Source organism: Elaeis guineensis, chromosome 1, assembly GCF_000442705.2.
Source record: "Elaeis guineensis isolate ETL-2024a chromosome 1, EG11, whole genome shotgun sequence".
Taxonomy (NCBI): Eukaryota; Viridiplantae; Streptophyta; class Magnoliopsida; order Arecales; family Arecaceae; genus Elaeis; species Elaeis guineensis.
The window spans coordinates 159,006,029-159,014,057 of NC_025993.2; the positions used below are offsets into that span (position 1 = coordinate 159,006,029).

The 8,029-nt window shown below is 39.7% G+C and overlaps 1 long non-coding RNA gene across 1 annotated transcript; it reads right to left on the minus strand.

The window, feature by feature from the left end:
* Positions 1 to 580: 580 nt before the first annotated feature.
* On the minus strand, positions 581 to 6,568 carry LOC105039312 (uncharacterized). Its single transcript, XR_830893.2, has 4 exons — positions 6,200 to 6,568; positions 5,378 to 6,093; positions 5,009 to 5,133; positions 581 to 885 (listed from the first exon to the last, which is right to left on the minus strand). It is a non-coding gene; the product is annotated as an uncharacterized lncRNA (long non-coding RNA).
* Between the last annotated feature and the right edge of the window lie 1,461 nt (positions 6,569 to 8,029).

Sequence of the window (8,029 nt, forward strand, 5' to 3'; positions counted from 1 at the left end):
GCCCGTTCTGCACGCCCTGCAATTTCCAAATAATTTTGCACCACCATGGTACCAATAAAATCTGTTGTGACAAACACACAAAATTGACTCAGAATTCACGAGTTTCTAGAATGGCAGAGTAGTTTATTGCTAAATGGTTTACAAAATGAGATCTTATTATTTAATTTTGGAACTTTTTTGCAGAACTTCAAGGGCACTGCACACGATTCTGCAAATAGCCTCACTGTAAGAAGTAGCTCAAATTGCAAATGACCTCAAGCAGGTGTTACATGGATTAGTAGTACATAGAGAGGTAAGCATGTGCATGCTCGACCAACTCACTCATGGATACCCTTCTGGATGCCTCACCACCCAATAACTTCTGCAGATTTAATCTGTTGACATCATTTTGCATTTATAGAAATTTTCCTTATAGATTTCTAATAGTATTGTTTAATGACTTCTCATAAGTTGGCTACAGATATTGTGCAACGAACTATAGCAAGAGCATGCCCCATCCTCCCAAGTTAAATACCACATACATTTGTTGGCTTGCAACTAGAGAGCAGTATAATTTTATAAACAGATAATGAATCCTCTCGTTTACATGTATCCTAGTGATGCATTATCAGAATATGATCAAAGAAATGACCTATTTCTACTTTGAATCCAGCGCCAATCAGTTCACTCTTGCAATTGTACAAAGCATCTACAACCTGTGGCAAATTAGAAAGTAAAATCATAGAAGGCTAAAGATAAGAGAAGTACTCCAAATTGATAGTAGTATTGTGACTATTGTCTTCACTGGACCAGATTTAAAAACCGAAGCGCCCTTTTCATGTCATGATCATCAATTGCCCTACCAATCCGAGCATTCCAATTCCTCTGAATAAGAAATAAAGCAACCTGCAATGCATACTAACATTCGGTTGAACTAGCTCAAACATATCATAATTTGGATAATAATATAAATAAATCGAAGTAGAGACAAGTCCCTTCATATCTTCATAGGTACTATATGCTGCAAGTGCAGCATCCCATATCTAGGTGTAGTAACTCAAAAACATAATATAATCGGGATATTGGTACGAAGTGCTAGAAGAGTGGATAAGTTGATAGATTCTCGATTCTTAAATTCATTATACAATGAAATAAAATTTATGTATTACTAGATTCTCCATGAGTGCAATTCCAAAACTAAGAACGCATGCCAGTTGTAACATCAAAACAAGGTGTAAAATATTTCTTTTTGAACAATCAATCAACATTTGATTCTTAAACTCATTATAAAATGAAATAAAGTTTGTGTACTACTAATTCTTACATACTGTTCATCTACGATGTTAAAACATGATGCACTGGAAGTCCATGACCAGTTAAAATCAGCAAATACTTTTAAAAGAACTCCTTTGTGATGACAAGACAGATATTTTATCTACCAAACATAAGAAGCTTTTCACAAATCAAAAGATAACCAAAAAAAAGTACCATTAATTGTAACATTGAGCAGAGTGGGTGTTATTAAGCAGAGTGGGGTTTGGTGCTACTTGGGGGTTTCCATCTTGGGGCGGAGATTGTGGAGGGCTGATTGCTCAGGAGTGGAGTCCTTGATCCGGGAGCAATTAGAGGGCTGGCAAGCCAAGTCGTGGTCACTTTGATAAGGTCGGTTCTTAGTTTAGTGCCTATGTATCTACCGTCCAACACCATCTTACTAAGAACCTCTCCAGTGAAGCTCAAGCAGCTCTTCAGCAGCTTCCTATGGGGTTTGGGGGTGGGGTGTACCTCGTGGCTTTGGATGTAGTTTGTCAACTAATCAGCACACTGGGGGAGGGGGGAGGGGCTTGGTATTAAGTCCTTGTTGGTTAGGCATGATGCCCTAATTGCTACATGCCGCGAGGTTCCTTTTTTAGCCAACAGCATTTGGAGCATAATGATGAGGGCTAGGTATGGCTCGTGGACCTTTGGTGCAAATATTTGTGTTGGGCGAAATAGTTCCTTCATATGGAAGGAGATATATTCTCGTGCACCAGTTGTGATGGCATGCATCAGGTGGCTAGTAGGCAACAAGCAGACAGTGGATCTTATTCGAGACTTGTGCATATGGGTGGCAATCAGACTGGGTTGGGTTGGATATGGGTCGGGTTGATGCAGAATTGATCAAAAAATCGTCAATCTAAGTCCGATCTGTTTATTAAACAAGTTAGAAATTCAGATTTGAATCCAAAATATTTATTAAACAGGTAATCCGACCTAACTCGCTTAATCCATTTATTAAACATGTCAATTTAGATTAAACGGATTAAATATGTTAAATAGATTTTTAATGGGTTGAACCGATTAAACAAGTGAAACAGATCAGGTTGAATGGATTAAACAAGTTAAATAGATTTTAAACAGGTCTTAAACAGATTAAACAGACTAAATGATTAAACAGATTAGATATCTGAAACCCAAATTCAGCCCAAATATTAGATGAGTTAAACGAGTCAATTTGTTTATAACCTGAACCCATTTATCCTAAACCCAAACCTGCTTATGGCGGGTCAAACACGGGTCAGGTTGGCAGGTGCAATTATATTTTGCTAGTGTTACACGTGGATTACTCATCTCCTACCGAGTCGATGGCCAACCTTTGCCAGCACTTAGGCTACAAAGTCATTGTGAGTTTTTGTCTTGCTCTAACCTGAGGGGAGGGGTTGGAATGTTGAGCTGGTGACCTAGCTCTTTGGTGACCGGCTGCCAAAGAGGGTGCTATCCTATGCAATTCGAGGACTTGATGTGAGGGTTTGGAAATCATCTTATACTTCGAGGGTGGTAGCTAGGGACCTCTATAACTTGCATAAGAGGGACCTGATTAGGAGATTAGATGGAGCTTGGATCTGGAGATTGGGGGTTCACCCAAAGTCAGTTTATTTATTTTGGAAGATTGCATGGAGCCATCTCAGATTAGGGTGGTGTTGAGAGCTCGAGAGATGGACCTCTCTTCTTCCTATCCATTTTGTGGGTTAAAGGATGAGACAGTGGAGCACATCTTGCTTCACTACTCAAGAGCTATGCAGGTCTAGAGATCAATTAGCTTCTTCCTAGCGATTGTTCACTTGGTGCTGCTAGTTTAGTCTTGCCTTGAGGCACTGTAGTGGAGCATAAGGGCTGAGACCTCCAAGTTATTGGGCATCAGAGCTGCTTATATTGCCTATCATATATGGTTGGCTTGGAATAGTGGTGTCTTTGAGGCGAGATAGTTGTTGGTGAGGTTCATTTTAGAGCAAGCTCTGACATAGGTCGTCGAGATCATCCATCTGTTGTCCACTAGTGTGATCTTGATGATTTGGGATACTTGAGACTACCTTTCCCCTCATGCGGTGACTCGACAGATTTTTATAACTCGGGAGCCCCCACCCCCGAGTTTCCTCAAGGCTAATTTTGATGGTAGCGTGATTAGTAGCAGTGGCAGAGTTGGGTTTGTCATCCGAGGCCCAGACTCGAGGATTATAGTGGCAGGTAGGAGTCATCTATTTGATGTTACAATCCCGAGGGTTGAGTTATAGATGGCTTGGATGAGCATCAGGTATGTTAGGTCGTCTCTGGAGATTGATTGTCTTATCGTCGAGGGGGACTCAACCACTGTGGTGGGATGATTGCGGAAGCAAATGAGGACAACTGCCATGCACCCACTCTTGCATGACATTTGGAGACTAGTGGATGAGTGTGCCTTTGTGGACGTCAGACACATCTACCATGAAGCAAACAGTGTCACAGCTTGGGTCATTAGTTTTGTTGCTGAGCATTCTAGAGGAGTTCCGCGGATTGATATAGCATGCTGGTGCCATTTCGGGATCTTCTTTTTTCTGACTCTCTTGATTGTATTCGTACGAGACTTGTATGAGTATTCTATCTTATCCAAAAGAAAAAAAATATAAAATTGAACTACAAGCTTTAGTAGGAAGGACTCTATAGTAGTTATGTTTCAAAGTTCTCCCGAAAGCTTCAATGTGGAAACAGTTGGTTAATCCGCTACTTCTCTATTGTTCACATATTTTTACCCCAGCTCTCCAGTAAAAAAAAAAAAAAAAAACACAAATCCTACTAATATCAAAAGAAACAATTTTGATAACAATTGCCAAACTTAATCTATTTTTAACCCTTTCTAACTTTTTAGCCTTTTACATTTCGCAACTTTCTTCTGATCAAAATATGGTCCTAGAAGTGATTAAATAATTCCTGATTTATGACACCATTGATACACATCAACATAAGCTGGAATGATATTCAAACTATCCATCATTATTCCACCTTTATGAATGTGTCTACTGACTTGTTGCAGTGCAAGGGATACTACATGAATAAATAATAATAAAGATAAGTTACTACTGCCTTCTTGTGCTGCCCATTTTTGCCCAAAAATCTCCATTGTTGGCCCATTACTAGACATGGTTCGTTTCAATGTTGTCCTATACAACTATTAATACAAGAACAAGCTGGAAGGCCCTTTACAGTTGACCTTTAGTCATGTCAGTGGGGAAGAAAAACCACTAATTCATTAAGTTTGCTTCCACAATCTAAATTTCTATCAATAAGGATGATGTCTACAAAAGGAAAAAAACAAGGAGGATTCAAACTGATAATAGCTAGAATCACTGCATACTTAGAGTTTTGCTGTTCATCACCAAATTATAGGATTTCTTATCCGTCTATAGAAAGTTTCATCTTCTTTTCTTCAAAGAGAAAATATAAGGCTTTAATAATACAAAAAAAAGATCTTTTTATACAAGGTCAATTTCAAATTTTATTTTGAAGTTCAAGCCTTTTCATTGCTGAATTGCATAATGCTTATGATTCTTCAGGGAAATCAGGCTTTTAAGAAACTCATTAAATACTTATTATTTTGCAGGTAATTGCTTCCTAAATTCTATATCTTTAGCCAAACTGATAATTTATATATGAATTTTCCCCTGATTGCTAGCATATACAATTAAGTAATGTGGATAAGAAAGTAAATATCAAGGTCACAGATACAAGGATATCATACCATTCCAGGTAAACTACCAGCTATGATGGAACCAATTCGGTGATCAATAGCATTTCCTGTTGTACTAACTGCCACTAAGGATGCTCCAGCAATAAGAAGACAAGACCAGTAACGGCGGCACCATCCTGCATAACATTTAGCAGTTTCAAGGTAAAAAAGATAACTTCAGCATTAACATATTACAAACAGAGGAAACATTATAGAACCAAGACAAACATAAAACAAAACATGAAAAATGTCAGTATTCAACTTGTAAGAAAATAAGTTTGAATGATTATCTCTATTTATTTATTTATTTTTATCCCCCTTCTAGAGGAGAGACATTCTAAAGATGAAGTAGATCTTTCAGTTATTGTGAACAGCAATCACCTCTGTCATAACTGCAACTGATGTTGGATCATGACCATGGCAAAACATAACCATGCAATTTCATTCCATCAGCTGCTGCACCTTTCTTGACACCATTTATAAAGATAAATGCATAAGCAGGAAGAATAAATTCAGATCCAAATAAAACAGGCGCAAGCAGGAAGAAGATACAAAAGATCCATATAAACCAGGCACTGAATCAACAAAAGTATGGCATTGTAAGGCTATAAAGCAAAAGCCAAGGATGAATCAAAATCAAAACTTTCCTTTTCTGCACTCTCCTAACTTCTGAAGCCAACATTGAATCACTCTAGTACTTTAAAATGATGATTGATAAAGCAAAATAAACTTCAACACACATACTTGCACGTGAATTCTAACATATGCATCCCGTATAAAGTAGAAGGCAACTTCATGAGTGCAAAAGTTGTTTCATCCATGCAGTAAAAGCCGCTAACAGCTGCAATCATGTTTTTATCCAGATACAAGCATATGCACGTGACATAAAACAGAAGGCGACCAATCCCAAGTGCAGAGATATTCAATTATAACATTCATGCAAGCAAAAACCAGATTATGTTTGTGGCATCAAAAGTAGTGCATGCATGACAGTTACTTTTCTTGTTGATGCAAATGAAAGTGTCCCTTTTAATAATAAGAATCTGGCAGGAGCAGAGTGCCGCATGAGAGTTTTTCCACCAGGTGCATCTGCATCGCTGTAACAAAGAGACAAATATATGCATTCATGTGATCTTCTAAAGGCTTCAAGCCTTCAACAGTTTTGCTTATTTAAAGAGGCAGAAAGAAGTTATAAAGACATACCTTATATTTTTGAAAATGCACATCCTCATAAATCATTGAGGCCAGCTCCATGACAAAGTTGGGGTGTGTAAGCCAATATTTACAAACAAACTCGGGATTGTGAAAGAGCTTCCTGCAACACTTTGCCCCTCCATACAAAAAAAATTCCAACCATAGTTTTTAATGCTTATTTTTCTGACCTCAACAGCTGCTACATCCATATTCTCTTTGGTTTCTATTACTTCCAAGGTTTCCTGACTACACAACCTTCCTGCTGGACTAAGTCAAGCTTCTTCTCCTGATCAGCTTCACTAGAATTTGATCCATCAGATGTCTTACTGTCCATTCTCACATGCCAAATATCCTAACTCCTAAGTATCATCCATCTCAAAAATAAACGGAACTTTATTTTTGAGGATTTTCTTGTTCTTCCTATACTAATCTCTCGGGAGGATTTACTTCTCCTTGCAATTTTGACTAAAATGCCTCCCACTTTAGTCCAGAAAAACCCTGTTGGGCAGAACTGAACCATTGAACCTGAACTCCAACTTGCTTTCAGCTTTGCCCCACATAGTCTCACATTCCCGCCGTTTTTGACCGTTAGCAAACTCCTTTCAAAAACCTCCCTCAGCCACTCCTCAAACAGGCTCTCCAGAGGATCCAGAAGCCCCCATCATCTCATCCACCACCATCTGATCGATGCACAACCACCTACTCCTCTCTTCGACACCCCAGGCTGGTTCGAAGGACTGTCGGACTTTTGACAAAAGAACTCCCCAGTCTCCAGAAAAAACATGCACCATTGGATTCAAGAAGCTCGAGCCAGATCACTTGATACAGCATCTTCCTTGTCATCTCTATCGTCTTCCTCCTACTTGGAACCGATATTCTGAATTTCTTTAGATTGTTGGGCAACACCTGTTCAAGTTTCCTCTTGAGATCTCTAGAATTCAGCACAACACCTGATGTCCTTTCAACATGCAACCATAATGTTAGCACATTCTATGGCTCTTCATGAAGTTGGTCAGGTCGGCTGTAATTAAAATGAAGATCCCATGAGCCAGACTCACCTTTCGCCCAAATGGGTCATCAAAATTTCAATTTTGATGAATTAAACAGACCTCAACTCATTAGGGAACCACTCTCTCCACCCTCTTCATCAGCTCAGCCACTAGCCCCTCTGTACTGAAAGCAGAGTCCTTCTTCCTTCTGCGCTGTTTCTAAGCACGGCATCCAAAACCGCCCTCAGTTCCTCATAATGACAGAAGCTGCTCTGGTTTATGAACTGTCAAGTGTGCTGAAAAGAGAAAGGAGGGGAATGACATGGAAACAGAGGTGTCCTGTTCCAATATGCCCTTTATAGCGGAGCTGGAGAAGTCTGCGGACACTTGGGTCACCTAAGATTGGATGAACTGTTCCAACTCCACCTTGAATGATAAGAGGAGGTTGTTGCCGTTGTTTAAAGGATCCGCTACTGTGATTGGCTTGGGCTTTCTTAAAGGCAGCAATGAGAGCACTGGAGAGGGAAGGGCGTAACTGAAAGAGAGGAGTAGGGGAGGGTGGTGGAATGATTGTGGGAAGCCTATGGAGGGCCACATTAAGGAGCTCCAAGGTTCTAAAACAGTGAGGAGTGTGGCCTGGTAGTGAGGGTGGGATTGACGCAGGCTAGTTTGAAGAGGCTAGTGGTGCTTTTTGAGAAAGTTGAGCTAGGAAGAGTGGCAGGAACATGGAGAGGAGTGACCTGGGAATGGCCTTTCCTCTTGGGAAGAATGAGGGCGTCTTAACAATTATGGCAGCTTCTAAGCGAAGAGCGTGCTGCATTATACTGGCTCCTGTTCGCATCACTTGGTA